This window comes from Gadus chalcogrammus, chromosome 15 (assembly GCF_026213295.1).
Source record: "Gadus chalcogrammus isolate NIFS_2021 chromosome 15, NIFS_Gcha_1.0, whole genome shotgun sequence".
NCBI lineage: Eukaryota > Metazoa > Chordata > Actinopteri > Gadiformes > Gadidae > Gadus > Gadus chalcogrammus.
Window position 1 is genome coordinate 17,537,356 of NC_079426.1, and position 23,212 is coordinate 17,560,567.

The 23,212-nt window shown below is 43.8% G+C and overlaps 1 protein-coding gene across 3 annotated transcripts in view; it reads right to left on the minus strand.

Moving 5' to 3' along the window:
• chrm3a (cholinergic receptor, muscarinic 3a) overlaps positions 1-23,212 on the minus strand; it is a 57,050-nt gene that overhangs the window by 22,306 nt on the left and 11,532 nt on the right. For 2 of the 3 annotated variants that reach the window (XM_056608983.1, XM_056608984.1), the window contains exon 2: positions 12,960-13,095. The exons of the other annotated variant lie outside the window; for it this stretch is intronic. The gene's annotated coding sequence lies outside the window, so the exon portion shown is untranslated. The remainder of the gene's footprint in view (positions 1-12,959; positions 13,096-23,212) is intronic. 3 annotated transcript variants of the gene reach the window in all.

Below are 23,212 nucleotides of genomic sequence, written 5' to 3' on the forward strand. Positions count from 1 at the left end.
GGAGGATAGTGGAAGCAGCTGCGGCGGCTAACCTTTCTGGCCACCTCCCCCGTGCTCTGCGCACGAGCTATGGATGAAATGTCACTCTATTCAGAGAGCCAGAGAGACGGACAGACAGACAAAGTCACACACACACACACACAGAGAGAGCGAAAGAGCGAGAGAGATCGAGAGAGACAAATAGAGATTTAAATGAAGGATTACATGTACTATGCTAACGTTTTTCTCATTCCCGATCTCAAGAGCCTCATTCTAATTGTATGATTGAAGGAGCTCAGTGCTCTGCACTGACGTTGCCAATCTGCTCCATCACATCATCATCTCCTGGATGTGTTCCAGGGCAAATTAAACAGAGCGCCTCCATCTACACTCAGCACCATTGGCCTCGGCATGATACTGTTGAGGCCTAGAGGAGCCCTTAGCCCAACGTCGCTGAAGATCTTGGCTTTGCGGAGGAGGGGAAAGGGTATTTTGTATTCTTCTCACATCGGTGTGTTTGGCCGGCTGTGTTTTGTTTTCATGGTGTGTAGCCGGTGCAGTTATGCATCGATTTGATTGTCTACATTTGGGTTGTTGTTCAATCTGGATTGTGATATTTTACCTGCTCCACGTCACAGAATCAATTCTGCCAGCGCCCCCGTTCTAATAAGCTGTGGCGGCGGTTATATTAAAAGAAAACAGGATTGATTGCAATCGTTGGCAAGCATGCGGTGGTTGTTTGTTATTAAAAAAAAGGAAGCAACATTGAGAGGCAGGTAGGCACTCTCATTGAGAAGCCAACGCTCCTCAACAATATTCAAAAGCTGATAACAAAATACTACATATGGAAAATAACAATCTCTCAAAGGTAACAACAAAAGTCTATCTCTATTTGAGGCATTTTAGTGCTTCAAATTGTAAATTAACTTGATAACTGACGACCTTAACTCAGACGCTTTCAAAGTGATTCCCATCCTTCCCATCTAAGTAGAGTACATGGAGAAGATTGGCTCACACTTTGTTAAAAGCCTGAGCTGTTTTAAACCTGCACATCTCCGATCCTGAGCGATGTCAGAAGTGGTTCATAACATACACGCCTATACCGGTTGTAAGGCCTAAATGACGCCGGTCCAGATCCATCTCTCTCCCGTCCTGCTTGGTATCAGGCAGAGGCAGGGCTGTCACTTGGGGGCTACCGGCTAACCACAGGACAACAGTCGCTGGATACTAACCAACAGCCGTGGCGCTGCTGCTTTAATTCCGATGGAAGGCTTTCTGCAGCGCCTGCCAACTGCCTGCCATTTTGACTTTGTCTGTTTGTGTTAAACTGTGTGTGTGTGTGTGTGTGTGTGTGTGTGTGTGTGTGTGTGTGTGTGTGTATGTGTATGTGTATGTGTGTGTGTGTGTGTGTGTGTGTGTGTGTGTGTGTGTGTGTGTGTGTGTGTGTACGTGTACGTGTGTGTGTGCGTGTGTTTGTGTGTGTTTGTGAGAGAGAGAGTGTGACGGCGGGGTTATTTCGTGAATGTATGTGCATTTCCTCAAAAGGGAAGGAAAAGAAGAAAGGGGGGGCCGGTAAATAGGAAATGTAACAGCCATTGAAACCACGAGTGTTAATGATTGTTTATATATTTAAACCACCACCATTGCACATCACAATTCCAATAAATTAGCCTTCCCAAATGTGTGTGTGTGTGTAAGTGAGGGTTTTCTGCCTTTGGTCTAAAGGAATATAATCCATCCATCCATCCATCCATAATCTATTGACATCTTCATCAGGGAATTGGCTCCTAAATCAGTAGGCGTTACATGGACGCACGGCACAAGCTTTCAGGCAATAAATCCCAATGTCGACTATGCTAGCGGTCCGGCTTCTGGCCTCATTTAACTGAATAGTCTAGCGAGTTCCTCAGTCAGTATGTGGGCGTAAAAGCCAGCCTCCCCAGGTCCCCAGAGACAGGCCGGAGTGAGTGCATTAAGGAGGAGACGGCTGGGCCATGGATGGACTCCCAGTGTGTCCAGAGGGTTGCTGATGCCAAAATACAATTCATCAATGGCATGTCATTAATTGCAGTACGGCCTTAGTATTCTTGGCTTTTTTTTTTACAAAGGAAATTGCTGACAGCAATATTGCATCTCACACATCATCCTGGCAGCGGGCTATGTATTTGTTGCTAAGAAGCCGGGAAGATGCTTCATATTTAAAATTTGATTTAATTACACAAACAAGCAAACACACACGCAGACACACACACAAACCCCCCTCCCCACACACACACACAAACACACGCACAAACACATACATATGAATACAAACTGCACCGAATGAGAGTCACTTAAAAAAAAGTACACAAGTTGTTGTATTTACTGTCAGCCTTAGTAATGTAAAGCAGTCACAAATAACACAGGTAAATTAAAGAGCTGCAGTTGAACAGGGATTTAACCCCCGTCTGAACTGCCGGCAGACACAAGATTTACATTTTAATTAACGTAGAGAAAACATTTCAGACCGTCAATTCACCCAGAACTGGTTCCATTATGCAGCAAAAAATAAATAAAGATTTAACAGGCTTTATTGTTTATTTTTGCTTCGAGCGATGATGCAAAACACTGAAATTCTCACGGCCGCACGTCCTACAAGCGCTTGGGGAATAGATATGAAACGTGCACACGCAGGCCGGTGCCTCGCTGGCCCACACACACAGCAGTCAGCCGGCTGGGGGGGCTGGGGGCACAGAGGCTGGGGATTCAATAGTGAACTCCACCACACCACGTGGTGGAGTTCAGTAGCGCTGTGGTGCTGCTCGCCTCAAAGTGACCCATGGAGTCTTTACTCTCTGCCTAACTTGATTACCCTGCCCCCCTTCCTTTGCATTGCCACCGCCCTCTAATCAACCAGGTCAACCGCGGTCAATCGTCCATATAGGATGCAGGAAATTCGTGACAGAGATAAATGGAGGCGGTCAAATTGTAAAGGTGGAAAAATCTGGAAAAAAATCCAACCTCCAAATTTATGTTAATCACATTTCAATAATGGAGTAGCCTTCAAATGCAGTTCAATGGCTTCCATTTTCTCATGAGGCTTCAGGTATAAGCGTTATAAACTAAACGTTACATAGTGCTGGTGGGTTGCAGTTTATTGACCTTCTGTTTTGTTACTGATCAGGTCAAATGTACCAACACTAACTGCTCTATGTTGCATATTATAAAACTGTTTAGATATTAATTATATGTATAATGAAGTTGTTCTTGGAGTGTTCTTGGAATCTGGCAAAGCAGGCAAATGTTTGTACTTCAAGCGGTAGTAACGTGACTGATGTTGCCAATAGTTATGAGATCTAATAATATTAACTTATAATCAACTTACTGTGTCTAGAAGATCAATTGATGAATCACAAATAAGAACAATTGCAGTCGAAGCCCAAATAAAACCGAATCCATCCTTGGAAAAGCCAAACATGCAAAAAAAGGTCATTTGATGATAGCTTTGATTGCATTATGCTTCAGTTGCGGTAAGACGGTCAGACTAATGTAATCGATTGTCTTTCTGCGCAGTAGAACGCTCTGCGGGCCTGCATCAGAAGGTTGCTCAACAGCCTGCTGGGAGGGAGAGACGGATGGAACCTGAAAACCTCTGGACATGGGGTCACAGGAGGAGAGGCGGAGCAGCACACCACCAACTACAATGCAATGTCCTGCCTCGCCCCCATAATGTATATTATTGATTGATTGATGGATTGATTGTCTTCATTTTTAACATGTAAGCAATAAAAAAAACATGATTATTAATCAATGAATGATTATCAATTGATTATTAATAGATGAAATAAAAAATAAAAGAGACAACAAAAAAAAACACAAAAGAAGTCAAATTAAAAATAACAAGGTAAGGTGTATCAGTCTGGTTGTGCGTGCAGTGGGGTTGGTGTTGTTGTTGTTGTGGAAGCTTATCAACTCTTCTTTCTCTCCACTTTTCAAAAACCAAGCCTCCAGAGGTGCATTGATATTCATGCCCAAAGCCTCAACAATATAAGGTAGCGGGATATTGAGTGTTAGTGGGAATGTTGTGTTTTTGTGGGTGGAGTGGGGGTTAGACTGCTGTGTGTGTTGAGGAATGTGCGTGCGTGCGTGCGTGCGTGCGTGCGTGCGTGCGTGCGTGCGTGCGTGCATGCGTGCGTGCGTGCGTGCGTGCGTGCGTGCGTGCGTGCGTGCGTGCGTGCGTGCGTGCGTCTGTGTGTCTGTTTAATTGGTGTGTGTATTTCTGTATGCATGTGCCTGTGTGTGTTTGGTGGGGGGGATTAGTTGGTGTGTGTGTTTGTGTCTGTGTTTGCGTGTGTGTGTGTGTGTGTGTGTGTGCAGGTATGTGCGTACTTCCATCTGTTTAGTGTTTTGACGCTGGGTGTGATATAATAGCAGGGTCTGAGCCCAATGCCTGCAGACAAGCTTGTCATTTGTTCTCCTGCCAATCAAAGCCCCAAAGTGGAGAGTGGGGCTTCCCCGGGGTGCAGCATGACGGGGGTCCTGCGCTCCGTGCCATTATCACTCACTCACACACACACACACACACACACACACACACACACACACACACACACACACACACACACACACACACACACACACACATACACATACACATACACATACACATACACATACACACACACACACACACACACAGACACACACACACGCACGCACGCACACACACACACACACACACACACACACACACACACACACACACACTAGACCCCTGCGGCGGGCTCTGAAATACAAATGTTTGACCAAACCAATGTCGACGTATTCGTCGTCGTGGTCGTGATAGTAGTGGTAGTGGTAGCGGTAGTAGTATAGTAGAAGTGGTAGTAGTGGTAGTAGCAGTTGTAGTAGCAGTTGTAGTAGTAGTAGTAACAGTAGTAGCAGTATAGTAGTAGTAGTAGTAGCAGTAGTACTAGGAGTAGTAGTATTCGGACAGAATTAATATTTGCATGTAGTAGCACAGATAATAATAGTAATATAACTGTAGTGCTGTGTAGTAGTAGTAGTACTAGTAGTAATGATAATAATGCATAATCATTATCATGCAGGTTGAGTAGTAGTAGTTATACCTAATAATAATATTCCAATAATGTTTGCATAATTACAGCAATCAGTCATCATCATCATCATCACGACAAAAAAAGAGTGATCGACGCTTTTGCCTCAGAAAGAACATGGGCCCACTCCACCAGGACGGCTCTGTACCGATCCCTCCCCATGGGACACTCCATCATGGGTTTTATGGCTCTAAAGGTCAGACGATCTCCTCCACAGATAATGACTTTGTTAAAGGGCCAACGCTGTGTAAAATTACCTGCCAATGGGTTGCACACCTTTGACACCGTGCTAATCGAGAACACACCCTAAGGAACATGAAGCAGGGAGACACCAGTGCGCCCCAAACATCAGCATGGTCAATAGCTTTTCTTTTTTTTGCAGACGCTGCACCCAGAGACACTCGTATAAGGACCAAAAGGAGTTGTACGGAGAGGGTGACATTTAGAATCACCATGACATCCATCCCAGCAGACCTCTTAAAAGGCTATTGATTCGGTGAGCATCCCATCAAGTTACAGAATTGTTTTTTTATGACATTAATTAGAGATGCATTGGTTGGATTGAATGGCCAGAGGGCGATTTATTGTGTGGTACAGTCTCAAATAAAAATGAATTGTCCCTTGAAAATATTTTTGCAGCATTGATGCAAAACCAGCAAACCATAACAGTAGAAACAGACAGGACACAGAAAAGGTACAGTAGAAATACAGATGCAAAAACAGGTCATGGAGAAATTAATCCGTCCCAATTGCATTGCTGATTCTGGCACAGATTAGCATAGCCTGTAAAGAATTGCTGAGATCACTAAAACAGGCTATACTAATTAAAGCCAGAATCATCAATTCAGATCTTCTGACACCTCGACAGCGCTCCGTTCACACTGAGCCACTGCAAAGTTAGAAAAAGTTAGTGAGCATGGTTAGAAGTGACTTAGATTAGAGTAGAATTTAGGGTGTTCTCTACTGGAAGGTTGAACTCCAAATGTCTGCAGCCGACCTGTAGCCAGCCTTGAGCTAGCAGCCCATTTGCACTACTGGTTTATCCATAATCATTGGTGTTATGCATAAAAGGCTCTTCCAGAATCGTACAAATACATAACATCATAATAACATCAGGAATCAGCTCATTAAATGAAGTGCATTACCGTAACACATTGTTATCACAACACATTTCTAAAAGCTGTAGAGCAAAATCCAAAGAAAAATACCTTGAACATACAACAACAGGTTGGTCTGAAATACGTTTGAAATAAAACAACCAGGGCCGAATTATCTTGTAGGAGGCAGTAGCAATATGTTGTGATGTCAACCAACTGCAGAGTGATAACTATGTTCTAACATTAATGTCAAACTAAATGTGGATCGCACAGATAATGTGCTTGCATGCTATTACTTGCAAGAACTTGTACTTGTTCTTGCATTTCCAAAAGAAGAAGCTGAAATATTGCAGCATTTCGAAAGGATATAGATTAAACATCAAGACAGAAATCCCATGAAACCCTTTTTAAGGGAAGCTGTTAAAGGTTTGTTTGTTGAAGGATATGTTTATGACTGTCGAAATATTGATGGCCCTTCAAGATAACAGTTGTAACCCCTTAAAATTGGTTTACAGAACAGCAAAACAAATAGATGTCATCTTTTTTTTACGCCATAATGATTACTTTCTTAGATAGATTTGACGGCACCTACACAAACAAAAGTGTCACAATTAATGTCCAGAAAAACTTTCTTAAAAACTGCTTATTCGACTTGATCATAGGGATGGTGAGTGTGAATTGAGTTACTATGTTAGACAATAATTATTAAAGCTAATAAACACTCATTTCCGACAACACATTTCTAGACCACACAGACCTAAAGCCCTAGTTATACCCCCACAATTATCCTAACACCTAGGGAGGTATAGCTCCTCATTCTAGGGTTACAAGCAAAGTCAGTTTTCATCCTGTCATTATTCTGTGAAAGAAATAGTCTAAAGTGATGTAAGTGCTTAGCCATCGACTGCACAAACACTATGTCCGAAGCTATAGGCATGACATGAATAAATGTAGCCCTTCTAAAATTGTATACTATCTTAATTTGGTTACAATGTATCGGAGAACATGTTAAAGTGCAAGACTTCAAACTCCAACACAGCATTAGAACTTAGATTGAAATCAGTTCTCATTAATAGGTGTATAATTGGTTCAGGAAACGAGGTCCAGGAAATCCCCTGAAAAGGGTCTGTTCTTTATTCAAGCCAACGTGTTAGCCCATTAGCTGTGGGCTCTCTCTGGAGGACACGGTTAGATGGAGCAGAACATCGAAGCCGTGCACACGTCAGCCTTCACAGTCTTTCCCACCCCCTTCTTTCACTTGATTAGCATTAGCGTTTTCGTCAATCAATCCATCAATGCTATCAGCTCGATAGTATCAGCATCACAACATCCAATTACTTTCAATCAGGAGATTAGGGCGGGCTCTTCTCCTGACATATTACCCTCCTACTCCGCTCTCCTTACTGCCAACGCTGCTGTAATTAACCACTCCAAACCCAACCCTCCCGCACGCACACACACAGTCCCCTGTCTCCTGACTCCACGCTACCCCGACCTCCTCCACAAAACATCTGATTCTGGTCTATTTCATGCCACAATCTCATGTATAATGCACATGTACTGAGTTGGCTGTCTGCTTCCCACACGGTTGCTGGGATTTATTTGGGAAGTGGTGGGGTCCGGAAGCAGCAGCGTCTCCGCTCTGATGTCACAATGCCCATCTGCCGCAGTGATCGCGCTCAATAAAAGATGTTCCGAACTTGTTCTGGAGAAAGCACAGGACAGCCTGGGCACACGACGGCCTCAGATGACAATGGTGTTTGTCTGCTTGGTTTCTGCAGGGCTTGCCCTCCCTGGAGCGGTCTAAGGAGGTTTGTTAATGGAGATGAGGCACAAGGTAATTCGTTCAGGTCCCTGAAAGGAAGAGCCAAGAGGACTGAGAAGGGCCAGGGTTGAAAGAGTGGGGGGAAAAGAGTCGTGCAATTATGGAGAAGGAAAAGTGGAGGAAAGTTCCGGTTTTTAACAAAGGTGAGAGTGGACGAAAGTAGATTTCACTACGGAAACCTTGAGAAAATTATAATTGTCATCCAGAATGGCCCCAATTTATGGCTTTATGGGTTTAATGGTCTGCCTTCAAACCACAGAGTAGTCAGTTTGAAACTTTGCAAAGGACCAATGAATGCTTGATTAGTAAGCATTGAATTATAAGGCTTTCTTTTTATCATTTCATTGTCTCTCTCACTGCAACCTCAACTTTGGAGAGAAAGTATGCATTTAACAGACTTTGATTCCATTCATTCATTGGATTCTCACCTCAACTGCACGCCCAGATAGAAAGAAATCATAAGCGGACCGATACAAAATAAAGATTTGAAGGCCCAACCGCGAGACATGATGCTGATATGCAACTGAATCCCATTGGTTGGCAGGCCGAGGGTGCACGTGCGGAGGCATCAGGCATCCATGAATCGGGGTCGCTGGTTATTATTCACACATCAAGCAGGGGAAGTGTGGAAGTGTGCCAAGTCAAGTGTACACCGGAGTGTCAACGCCAGGTGTGACTGCCATCCATCTCGGCCCCTCTCTTATCTGGACATATCTGGATCCCAAGCAGCCGTCCGGAGACGACTCACTGCTTATGACAGGACAGCTGGGCCCCAAGATGGCCGGATAAACATTGGTCATGATGCCAGCGTTTCTACCGCAGCTGTTTCTCACTCTTCAGCACACGTGGCTGTATGGACGCGTCTCTCTGGGAAGCTTTCACACACGCGTTCACCAGGATTAGACGGGATTCCTCACACTTTAACCCGAGCTGCGATTCTGTTGTTCACAGGGACGAAGAGGTGGAGTGGCACGTGTTCATCGATCCATCTGAGAAGCTGAAAACAGCTGCAATTTCAGCACAATTATTGCATAGCAGTGTCTCAGCCCATACTGCAAACACATGCACGTTTGCTTATTCTGAAGGTAGATCTGAGTCCTTGAATTACTGATTAGCGTATGGTTTTGGTTAATTACCATCCCTAACTCCCTTTACTGCAACACATACACACACACACACACACACACACACACACACACACACACACACACACACACACACACACACACACACACACACACACACACACACACACACACACACACACACACACACACACACACACACAAACACACACACACACACACACACACACACACACACACACACACACACACACACACACACACACACACACACTGATGTACGACTGATGTAGCCCCTCAGGCATAGCAAGCGTAGTCTAACCTTGAAGAGACCATGGAGGTCCACACAACATGGATTATGAACAAGACCAACATTAGATTTGGATTTCAGATTATTTTAGACACAACACAGCCATGGCTACCCCAATAACAAGCACATTTATTTCAAAAATGGAATGAATAAATTACATTGATTCAATGTACTTTTCTCTGTGTTTCTTCACGCAGACAAATGTGCAAATGCATTCCACAAATTACACCTGGAGATTGTTGTTCTTTGTGAGGAAGCAATGTCTGCAACAACAACACAGTAGTTCGAATCAGCTTGGCCGTCACCAATAGGAAGTGACAATGGAAAGGGGAGGTGGCGCCGGAGAGACGAACATCTGCTTAGATGAGATGTATTGCCCTGGACACACAATCATTTCCCCAAAAATTGGATGTCGAAAGTGATTTATTGTAACTTCAGAAATCTTGCTCTCAGCAGCTCATAAAAACAGTGCCTGTGTCGGCCTTCTGGGAAACTTCTATCGGCGGTGTGCTGCCTTCAACTCAAAATGGAAAGAAAGGGAATAATGATCATGCCTTCTGACAAAAGTTCCCATACTTCATTAAATACCGACGAGGGGTTCTAGCTACACTAATGGCAGACTATAATAAATGAAGGTCCTTAAGAGCTGTAAAATTTACCATATAATTACCGGTATGTTAATATATACACATTTATTGTATTTAGTTTTTTTTAAAGTTGCGAAAGTTAACGTCTTTATGTAAATATATATAAATATATATATTTATGGATGTATTAGCCATATTTTACCCACTTATAAATCATACAAAAACAAAGCTACCCTGGATCTCTTCAGTTTGTATATAGACATAATACCAAAATTAATTGGGAGGAACAGTTTCCTGAACTATGTGTAAATTAAACTTAATAAAATAAAACAATATTTAACTCCCTGATGAATCACTATATAGTGGTGCCACAAAAAGTTTTACTGCCAGTCTTGATAAATATTCAATAGGAGTAGCTCACCAGTATACATCTCAAACCAAGGATATTAAAACTATTTTATTACACTTCACATCCATATAAGATGTGTTGCCATATCAAACAAGCTGATTAAGATGCTTATTTCTTTACAATGAAGTCTCACTCATTTCACATGCCAAAATGAAAACACTCAACATGTCAATGTTTCCATTACTCAAATGTAAACTTCCTGTACAAAATGAACAGCGATAGGAGGCTCATGCTACCGCTTTTGATCAGATCAGTGTTCCTAATCATCATTTTATACACAAAACTCACTTATTTCATGACTCATCCAATGAAAGTATACCCACAGCTAGAGTCATCAATGTCCAGAAGCACAGTGTATGATGGCTTCATGCGTATTATGATATTGGCTTGCTGGTGTTGGCTGGTTGAGTGGTTGAGTCATGCTTTAATAACGGATCGGTGACCCACATCTTCTAACACCGCACTACAACGGAATTACATTCTTCAAAGTCCCGGGATTGATTCGATAGTGGCCTAATGTAGGTTGTCGTCATTACACGTCATTACACGCATACACTCAGGCACACAATATTGGCAATTATCTTAGCACTATTGTTCATATTACATTGCATTCTGAACATGCCTTTTAACAATTAGGTCTAAATCCTCTCATTCATCACAAAGATTTCACTTTTTCAATTTATAATGACCCAAAAGAAACCCTAAATTGTCTAATCAGATGAAGGTCCAGTTTTTCCTATACCATTAGAATATATGGTCAAATATACATGCAATCCAATTGCTCTGATGTGCAAACTTCTGAAACCACCCTCGGAGGTGGTTTCAAATCTACCCGGTTTCGTTTTGGATTCGTATGTTTAGTATGATAACGAGTTTGAATGTTCGTTAGGGAGCAAAAAAACGCATACAGACGCATTCTTAAGTTGGCTATTTTTAGCTGATTCTACCAAAACGTTATAAACTTTGAACGACGGGGGCATGTGTTATGGTAAAAACTAAATTGTTATTTTAAACCACTTAAAAGGCTAGAAGTAGCCCGACACCAATTTTAACGGCGTTCATTTTTTTTATCACGCGATTAACGCTCTTTTGGCTTGGCAAACGTTGTACTTTTTTCACCTGCTGTCTAGCAACAGCTAGTCACGGTAGAAAAACTACAACGCCATACCAGATCTAGCTACACCGTAAACAAAACAACAAGCACGCCGCACAAGCTTGTTGGGGCAAGCAAGGACACGGAGCGGGTGAAAAACTCCTGTGTGTGTGTGTTGTGTGTCACTCTGTTCGAGCCTGCACGAGACTTCAATGTTGTCCTTAGCTGTTACGTCTTTCTGACCAATCGCAGTTCAAGGCCCACCTGGGCTGCACCAATTCGAGAGGGGCCCCTCAGTTACTCCCCTCTAGACAAAATCGACTTGGTTGCGATGTTGACAGTTTGTGAGTGTTGCGTCTGTTGAGTGAGTGAGAGGTTGCGGGCGCACAGCTCAGGCTGCCGGACGGCGCTGCAAGGAACTTTTATAGACGCAATATTGTTAACCCGCACCCGCATTTAGAATAGAAAAAAATGAGAGATTAATCGCGAGTTAACTATGACATTAATGTGATTAATCGCGATTAAAAATTGTAATCGCTTGACAGCACTAGTCTAAAAATATAAAACGAGGCATTGATAACTTTTTAAGTGTACAGATTGTTTATTAAAAAGGACATTTTATACACACAATACCATCAGTAGATCACCCGTCGACGCCATCTTGTTTTTAAGACTCGATAAGTAGATTGGCGAACACAGAGTTGACCGGCACAATCTCTGTGTTCGTATCGAGTCTTAAAAACAAGAAGGCTTCGACGGGTGAACTACTGATGATATTGTGTGCATAAAATGTCCTTTTTAATAAACAATCTGTACACTTACAAAGTTATCAATGCCTCATTTTGTATGTTAAGACCCTTATTATAATACCAAAGAAGTGTCGGGCTACTTCTAGCCTTTAAGTGGTTTAAAATTGCGATTTAGTTTTTAGCATAACACATGCCCCTATCGTTCCAAGTTTATAGCGTTTTGATAGAATCGGCTAAAAACAGCCAACTGAAGAATGCGTCTAAATGCGCTTTTTTGCTCCAAAACGAACATTCCAACTCGTTATCATACCAAACATAACCCGAATCCATTTTACACCGGATTTCTCCTTTAATGTCTTATTTATGTCAAGTGATTCTGCTGTTGAAAAAACATTCCGAAATATTGGCTCAAACATCAACAGAGAGCGACGTCCCTCGTTCAATCGTTATCTGCCTAGTGATTTGTTGAGGCGGAGGCAACTTTGCACCTGATCTAAAACAGCTTAGACTGAGGAACGTTCAGATTAAAAAATGACAGTGAGCAAAACCGAAACAAAGATGATTGTTAATGATCTGATCTGCTTGTTATTCATTCGGTTTGGGAGGATCGTCCCACAAGCCCCTGACGCAGGGCACTAATGTGGGATGGAGGGGGGGCTGTGGGGGTGTTGGTGGTGGTGGGGGGGCGGTAATATGATGGATCCGAGGAGGATCGTCACAACTACTCACCGAATGTTTTGGGGAAGTGGAGTGTGGGGAGGTCAGCTCTCGGCAGACAGCATCTGGGTGTGGAGGCTGGGCACTGCTGGTGGGGTGGCATGGTTATCCACCGCCGGCTGGGGGGAGGAGACGGTGGCGGTGGCGTCTGGGGGCCAGACGGAGAGCAGAGAGGGCACCGACGATGACACAGAGACGGAGAGCAAGGGAGAGAAGACACAGAGGGAGAGAAAATACAATGAGGATGAGACACAGATAGATGTGACAGGAATGCACAGACACACACACGATACACTACCACAAATACACATACACTGACTCATTTTTTACACACAGGTACCCACACAGATAGAGGTACAAAAGAGGTCAAATAAATGAAACACAAACGCCCACTCACTCTCTCTCACTCACACATAAACATTCACACACTCACACACACCTCAAATGTATTAAACACAAACACACACTCACTCTCTCCTCCTCTCAAACACACACAGACACACATTCACACACACATCTCAAATAAATTAAAACAAGCAAACACTCACTCTCTCATCCTCTCAAACATACACACGCACACACACAACCACAAGCGTGTGCGGATGTATCCAAATTAGGGAGTCTACTCCCTTTGTCTGACTTCTGCGGAAGATGGAACCATTTAGAAGCTAGAAAAGCATAGCGCAACTGCAGCGTGTCAGCATACACTGAGGTACCGTCACATGTTGTTGTCCTTGGCCGGCTAACAGAGGGAAACGCGGGCCCTTCTCCTGCTGATCTGGAGGAGTCAAAGCCCATTGATGAGTGACTGACTCACAGAACCGTCCAAAGTATGCCAGAACGGCTCATAAGCGCACTCACACCAACCAACCTGACCATCTTCAGCCAGCGCCGCTCATAAGATCCTGCGGCAGCGTGCTTGATTCATGAAATACGCCTTAATCAAGGATGTGCTCAGGACGCAGAGCCACCATTCCCTACTGGATAATATCCGTCAAACTGAAGAATGGCACGTCTTCATCTTCCCGAGGAGAGTCCAGGCCTTATATAGCCTGGGTCTAGCGGGCCTGCCTGCTGCACATAGCTGGATCTGGCCCGGGGCGAGGGGAGAACGGGCTTAAGAAAGCTCATTAAAATACCCTGTAAGTCTTAGCAGACAAAGACGATTCGGACGCCGTTGCCGTGGAAAATGAAGTGCGGTCATGTCACGTATGATTGCACCACGCACACACATATTCACGAACACACAAAGAGACACACAAGGTTGAACTGCACACGCATACATGCGCAGACAGACAAACACAAAAACAGATAACGAAAGGGTAGGGACGGAAGGTTAAAGACCGTTATTAATAATTCAAGAATAAGCAGACATGGCCGAAGCAAACGCCACAGCCAACTTTCTCCCTCCGTGTTTCATTTGCAATAACACACTGAGGGTCCATCAGGTAAACATCTCACCACTGACTGGATATGTGTGTTTATGTGTATGTGTGTGTGTGTGTGTGTTTGTGCGCGTGCAGATGTGTGTGCGTCTTTGAGGTAACCTTTGTAAAATAAGCGCTGACAATAGTAAAAGACACATGCTTTATTTTATAGCAAATTCTAAAATAAAAAAAGCATGGGACCGTTCCAGCTTCACCTCCTGCCCTGAGCTGTAATTGAACAATTTGGGGGGGAGATGTTTAGCATCATCTTTAATGACGTGACCTCCCGGTGGCCTCCTGCTCAGGGAGTTTGGGCTTCAGTCTCTCTCAGCGGGCTGAAGGGCACCCCATGTTTGAAGCATCGTTTTCCACAAGCTGTGCAAGAAGCTTAACAATACAACCTCCATGTTGGGATGCTAGTGGGATTATCAGACTGATAACTGATGTGATAAGAGTCCATCTTTTCATGTTGGGTGTACTTCTATCTTTTAATGGATACCTGAAGATGTGTTCTCCTGGCAGCGCGAGGGCACAGCAGATCTCAACGCACAACTGTGTTTTAATGAAGCAGCTGCTGCCTTATAGACACACACAAACACTGCCCTGTTTACGGTACAGATGTGAGCAGGGATACACACACGCACACGCACAAAACACACAAAACACTGCGCTGTCTACAATACAGATGGGAGCATATGCACAAACACACACACAAACATGCAAAACACCGCCCTGTCCACATACAATACAGATGGGAGCACGCACGCACGGACACGCACACACACTGTCCTGTCTATAATACAGATGGGAAAATACACGCAGACACACACACAATAACAAATACACACACACACACACAAAACACTGTCCTTTATAAAATACAGATGGGAGCACAGACACCCACACACACACACATACATCACAAACACACATAAAGCACTCTATGTCACAACAGTAAAATATGTCCTGGCTATCTAAAGGCCACTTGAGCAAGGCCCTTCATCTCAACGGCAAATCTCCCAGCAGTAAATCATAGGAAGCTTATTCACCATTCCACATTGATATCATATTTCAACAATTGCTTTGCGTTCCTTTTCCCTGCCTGCAGCGGGAGCAGCTACAAGAAGGATGGCAGTATATATGCCCTTGATTCGTGTGTCTGTATTAAACACTGTGCTGGCCACACGCCGAGTGTGACCGTAAAAGATTAGAAAGGGTCTTGAACCGTGTTGTAAAACTAAAAAGCTGCACACCGTCTCTGCTCCGGTAATCATGGTTTTCGTACCACTCTATCATAACATCTAATTACCAATACGGCCCTCTTGAAAGGATAATCAAACACAAGACGCAGAGAATGACGAGCTCCTTGAAGACTCCTTGCTGGAGCTCCAGGTCACTGTCCTCGTTGATGATGATGTAAGACTGGGAGGACAGCACTGTATGGATTCAATCTTGAGTGGCATGTGCCTAGAGGGTTTATTTCTGTTCAAGTGAATGTATTGTTTATACGTGTGTGTGTGTGTGTGTGTGTGCATGTGCGTGTGCGTAGGCGTCCCTGTGTGTGTGTGTGTGTGTTTTTCTGTTCATATTTGTGTGTGTATGAGAAAGAGCCTGTGTGTCTGGCATGGTCAGACCCCCAGCTTGTGCTGAAGCCAAGGTCATCCGTCCCCATAGTGGTGACATACATGGAGCCAGACGGAGTCTCTCGCTGCGATGCGCTCCATCTGCTTCTGCCCATGAGAGAGGCTAGTTAACACGCAGCGCAAAGACGTTGTGTGTCCTGTGGATACATCTTCATGAAATGTCTTTTGAATTAGGTCAGATAATAGCAAACAGGGATGGGCTACTATGGAGATTATTGAAGTCGCCTTAATGACGATACTTAGGAGAAAATAACCGGTTGTTAGTGTTTGGCAAAAAATTGACAATAAAGTTGGTGCCGGTGGCTGCCTAGCCGACCAAAAAGAGGGGTGGTGCGCACATCCAAAGGTAATACACAGGTGTTTAGCCGACGAGCAATTTCATTCAACAGAAAACAACAAGGACTAACTTTTCAATTGAATGCGGTCAAAATATGCAATTCCATTTTTAGATGTGATAAAGTTTGTGTAATTTTATATGAATAACGAAAGGTTTCTCTTCCTTAAATAAGCACAAGGCACTGAAGGCAGTGGAGTGACGCCGTTCTGGGGGGGAGCTGATTGTACTGGTTTGATGGGCGGCAGGAGAGAATATGAAGAATATGAGAATATGAAGTTGAAAGCTTGGGGGGGGGATGGGGTCAGGAAAGGTTCTCATACTATATTTAGTATTTTCATGCAATTTTCCATCCAAGACGGTGTGGTGCTTCATCAGAAGGCGGACAACAGAAGAAATGCACTGACCTTTATTTCCCGGCTGGAAAAGTGAAAGTGAGCAGCGCTGAACTCTGATGACCACCACTGATTCTCCAAGCCATCTTCATTATTGATATAGGCTAGACCATTGTATGTGTGTGTGTGTGTGTGTGTGTGTGTTTATGTGTTGTGTGTAAATAGTGTGGGTATAATGTGTGTTTGTGTATGTGTAATGTGTGTATGTGTAAGAAGTTTGTGTAGTATGTGCAGAGTGTGTAAGTGCGCACGCATGTGCGTGTGCTTGCATGTGCATCTGTACACCGGTGGTTTTTGTATTTCACAGTTATATGATCAATATCTGTATCTGTTCGCCACTCTCCCTCACTCACAACATTCAAGTCCCGCCTCAAAACTTACCTCTTCACCCAAGCCTATGATCTTCCCTATCCCTAGCCACCATTACCCAACTGCCTACACTTCTACCCCCTGTTACATCTCAATAACTCTGTTTTTTTCTGCCTGTGCTGTGTATGCTTGTGTTGTCCCCCTTGTCTGTAATACCCCCCCCCCCTTCTTTGCCTGTAAATGTGTCCTGCTTGTACTGTCCCCCTGTCTGTAATACCCCCCCCCCCCTCTATGACTTTGTAATCTGCGACTTTGGGTACCTGAAAAGCGCATTATAAAATGAAGATATTATTATTATTATTATTATTATTAATATTACATTATGTACATTTTCTACACTTCCTGGTGATCTCCCTCTTCTTACTGCGTCGTGCTGGACCACACTGCCAAAGGAACAATCTCCCTGGAACCCGCTCCAGGTCTGGTTCCCTGTGGGGACGGCACCAGCATTCACGCCCGGTAGAGGAGAGCCTTCAGATGACCTTCTCAGTGTGCTATGGTGAAGCCCCCTGGAGACGCGTCAGAGGGCTAAATGAATCAACTGAAGTCTGTCTCCACCGCCCTTTAAGATCCTTAATAAAATGAAGTGTGTTCTGAATCCAACTATGCTACTATTATTATAATCAGGAGGATCCGTCTCTCAGTGTTTCTGTGTGTGTCTGTGTGTCCGTCACATCCATCAGGCTACATGAAGCGGTTCTGGCCTAGGTTTGGTGGTAAACGTCATAATGTCTTCTTAACAGCATGGTCCCTGGGAGTCGATGATTTCCAGCATGTGACTCAAAGCTGGGCGACGAAATGTCTTTGATGTCAATGTTTCAGGGACGTGCGGAGCGGGGAGAACAGGGCTCACTAATGGCACCGTACGAACTGTACTGTTGTGCCCTAAACAACCCCTCAGAGTGAAGGCCACACTTATGCATTACACCATTAACTCCATGCTGTTGACTATTGAACTACCAACAAGACAGACATCAAGGACAATGTGTCTGTGTGTGTGTGCATGTTCGTGCATTCATGCAATGCATACACACAGACACAAACACCCATTTGGCAGACACGCACGCATGCACACGCACACGCACACGCACACACACACACACACACACACACACACACACACACACACACACACACACACACACACACACACACACACACACACACACACACACACACACACACACACTTTGGCCAGTTTCTTTATCTTGACGTCGCTGGATTAAAATGTATCTTCTCGAGGCAGGAAATAAGAGCTTCATGTGAATCTTGATACAGAAACAGTCCAAAATACCCCGTCTTTTGTTTTGAAATAGAGAAATGGAGGGCAGACAGAGGGAGATAACACAGGTGAAGTTTAAAGACGGATGACTTATTTAATTCATGACGGTGGCAAAGGTGTGCTACATGAGTGCTCTTGTGGTGCAGTAACAAGATAGAAAATAATTTCTATGAGGTTGCTCACTGAGAAGGTGTTGCTTTTGTTACATTAAAGCTGTGAGGAAACTAGATTGAGACGCCTTCTAAAAAGTATATTTGCAATTCCATAGATTATCTATAGATCACATAATGATGCAATTTAGTTTTTCTTTGTATGCATTGTTGCAGATAAGTAATACCTTTGGGAAACCATGCTGGGATTAAGTTTTGTGTTTTCTTTTCCCGAAAGGGCCTTGATGGGTCAGGAGTGAGGGAAACATTGGACATTAAAGAGTTGGTAAATTAACAATCTCAGCACGTGTACTAAACCATTAACCTCTCAGCACTACCTGGTCACCTAATGTTAATTGATATTTTTATTGTGTGTTCACGTTTATGTGTGAGTGTGTGTCAGGTATGTGTGTGTGTATTGGTTGGCTGATGGATAATGTTTGATTTATTAAGATGTTAATTTGTGTGCAATGTTTGAGGAACTGCTGCGAGTGTTGAAAGGATCACTTTGAGGACACTTCAACGGGAATATTAAAGACATTTGAAAACACAAGGAAGGGATTATAAAAAAGAACGTGCAAATTTGATCAAAGGGCAATATTACTCAACCTTAAAATACTTCCTCAATATAATCACCTAACTGCTCCTTCCAAACAAATACATTGGCGAGCTTCAATCCTGGGAGGCGCGCTCATAAAGGCGTTCACTCATAGATGACGACATCATTGTTTGATATCAATCTAAGAATAAATAACTTCTCATACCAACGCCCTGTGGAGCACATTTAACGGCAGGTGGATATGACACGGACAGCGAATGGAAACGCAGCATTTTACCCTGTTTAACGTAGATGTATCACTATCCAGGCGTTTAAATGTGTTGTTTACCAGATGACAGAAGTTAATGTTAATGATAAGCGTTGGCTTAAGATGGAGTACCGGCGGCAGCTTGGCTGTGTGCATCCTCCCCTGCACCTAGAAGGAGAATCCCCCAATCCGGGCCTGCCGCTTCCTACTACAGCCCCTGCTCTCTGGGAATGAAGGCATGCTGCTATCAGGCATTCCACACACTTATCTGGCTCACTGATCCGGAACGTGTGTGTGTGAGTTTGAGTGAGTGAGTGAGTGAGTGAGTGTGTGTGTTTGAGTGTGTGAGTGTGTGTTTGAGAGTGTGAGTGTGAGTGCGAGTGTGAGTGTGAGTGCGTGTGTGTGTGTGCGTGCGTGTGTGTACTTAGAGGCCTATCAAAGCTGTTATTGCTATCGTTATTATCTTATGTTGAATGCCAAACATGGGGCGGTATAATATATAGTCCTTCAAAGTGAATTTCATGCTAGGAAAACACTTGCTGTTCTGGTTACCAATTAAACTTCCAAATGAAAAGCAGGGTCTCAGGTCAAGTAAGCGGTTCCCTAGTGCACCTGTTTATCCATTAGTACTTAAGCCATAGAGCAGGGGGAGCGAGAGGGAGGGGAGAGGAAGAAAGAGAGAGATATAGAGACAGACCGATGAATAGAGGGATAGAATAAGAGAAGGCAGCACCAAATATATATATATATAGAGAGGGAGAGAACGAGAGCAAAGAGAGAGACGAGTAACATGCAGGGATCGGGAAATAGAGAGGGCAGAGAAAGCAGCGCAACAGATAGAGAGAATAGGATGCAGTCGTGCAAGAAAAAGCACGACTGCTGGAATCCTTGAGACTTTGTCACAGTTCAAAGATGCAATCTGACATGAGATGGTGGTGGTGGTGGTGGGGGTTGGGGGTAGAGGGGAGACAGGGTATAAGAAGACATGTCTTTTTTACATAAGTGCTTGCATCTTAAGAAGAACACTTTTTGGCACACAAGAGGAAATGATCGTTAAAGACATCCTGCTTTTTTGTGTGTGAAAATATGCGCTCAACTAATCATACTTATCACAGCATACATAGAGTCAGGAAAACAACATTAACCCTAACCTTGAAAACACATCACGGCTCATCATAAAGATAACCATAAGAGTGCATAAGGGCGTACATTTACTAAAGCCCCACTGTGGGCTGATGCAGTGTCAAAGACAACCAGTGAAACCATTGGGCTTTAAGGGAGATTGGATGTAGTGGGCAAAACATGTTTTTTGTCCTTCTCCAGTGAAACTAGCAATGCCGTTCTGCACCAAACTCAAACCACACACAAACGTATGTAAAATACACTGTGAAAATACAGCCTGAAAGGAATAAATTACATGAAAGGAAATCAGAAATAGAGTGTTTTTTGAGACGGATGCTCCATCTAGTAGATAGACAAATGATGGACAGAATTTACTCAGACAGTCTGATTATAGCCCTACAATTCAACCCTTATAACTGTTCAGCCACAAAAGAAAACGAATCGCACGTGCCAATTTCAAACCCAATAATTTGTCCTACGCTAAAGAATTTGACCGGCGCCATTCCAGCGCCAGCAGCAATAGAGCCCTGAGCCTCCCAGCTAAACGATCCTTACCACGTCAGATCGAGACAGTTGGAAGTATTTTCAGGCTTCCTGCTTGCATACGACCTCTTAGAACTGTGAAGTGCATCCCAAAAAGATGACAGACAAAATAGACTTGCTGGGGATAAATGCATTCATAAGTTAGCAAAAGCAGGCCAAACGTCCCGTCGCCAAAAGATAAATCCACACGATGAGCACAGGCTAATTATACATGCCTGGCGCCCTGTTTGTGTTGCAGGCCTCGCGAAAACAAACAGAGCTCTGTACTGTTACCATTCTCACTTCCATTTCGGGGGCCTCTCTTTCGCTTTATGTTGTTATTGTAGAGGCATTTTTGACATACCATGTACCGTGGTATCACTCTGTGGCTGCAGGGAGAATAGAAGAAATAGATGATATTTGCGCAAATTATGTGTCTTGCCTGGTTTGGGCCGTGTCGTAAACAAAATCATTAGGAATAAAGACGTCTTGATTCATTATTTTTGGTCTAAATGTAATGTTAAGGAAAGAGAAGTTAAAAATAAATAGAATCGAGATAAGATGGCCTCCCATGTTGACACTGTGTACGCTCCAAACACACGGGCAAAGAGATAAATGCACTCCTAATGAGATAGCTCGTTCCCAAGAACAGGAAATAGCCAACAACAAATGACCCCAAACACAACACTCATTCCATGGGACTACAGCTTTTTGGCAGCTGGGAGAATATTAGCAATTAGGCATCCAGGCTCCCTGTGCCTCTGTGACAGGGGGAAGCATAGCAGCAGCTGAGTCTCTGCTTTGGGCAGGGGCACGGGGGGTAGTGGGGTACAGAGGGGGGGCTGACAGACAGATGGGGGGGGGGGCAATACCAATGTTTTCTTATTAAAGACAATTTCTTCTCAGCAGGAGCAGGTGTGTGTGTGTGTGTGTGTGTGTGTTTGTGTGTGCTAGTGTGTGTGTGTATGTGAGTGCGGCGTGCGTGCGTACGTGCAGCGTGCATGCGTGCGTGCGTGCGTGCGTGCGTGCGTGCGTGCGTGTGTGTATATAACATAATGGGGTTGTCAAGGTTGGCGTTTTAGAGTCAGTTACTTTACTGACCTCCTGACATAAAACAATGCCATAGCATATCTTTCGTAATTCATAATTGCTTCTACGGCCCAAGCCACGTCATCATGTGTCGATCGGATCACAACCAGAACCCCAAACACCTTCAGACAGTAATTAAACAAGGCACACCCGAGAAGGTAACAGCACTTGATTGGTTCTGTCCACAAGGAACCAATGGTGTTCTGTTGGGGTTCTGTGATAAGACTTCTTTACCCATCAATCGTGTAATCTGAATTGTAATCGGAAAGCCAACACATATTTATCGCCGCCCCTACAACAGGCGTCTTCACCAGCGCCTAAATGGATCCATCGTTCAGTGGAGCAGACAGAGCAGTCTGCCTGCCCTCTGTCTGACCAGGAATTACATCCTCTGCTGAATGACCAAGCTACTGGAGCAAATGGTCCATCCTACTAACTATAAACAGAGAGCCAGTGATGGCGTACACAATTGATTTTAAACCGATCCGCAGCACGCCAGATAAAACAGCATTGCAGCAGTTATGAAAGCACAGGTCATGTTTGTTCTCACGCCCACATAATCTTTAATAATTAAGAAGGAAGACAAAAACAAAAAAATGGTGTCTGGAAATATGACAATCCACATAAATCCAAAAGCAGTCATTAATTGGGAATGTGATGGCACGTGTATCACTATCCCTCCGGGATCCGATTCATAAGAGAGCTACTTTTCATCTTCTGTTTTTAAGTGAGGTCCTGGATGTAATGCTGGCCAGATTGCCTTGCCGTGCGGTCAGATGTGGACACAGCCACAGTCATAGGTTACTCTTCTGTTTCTGTGTTTATACGCACCACTTCATGCCGGGAAACTTTAGGATGACAAATGACATGGAAATTCAGGGATTCAAAACAGTGTCAACGATACAGGCCCGTTTTAATTTCCCCTCTCCGCAAAGCCAAGGAATTCTAGGATCATTAGGAGGCGGCGGGTTAAAGTCAAAGCATCCGACTGTGGATTTCATTGGTTGTTTCTACTCCCAAATGCGGTTGATTACTACAGAGAATATATTGATCAAATCATAACTGACTGTGTCGGTAACTAAGATGATCATTAGCAAGCAAAGAAATATATGGTGAGATGTATATTT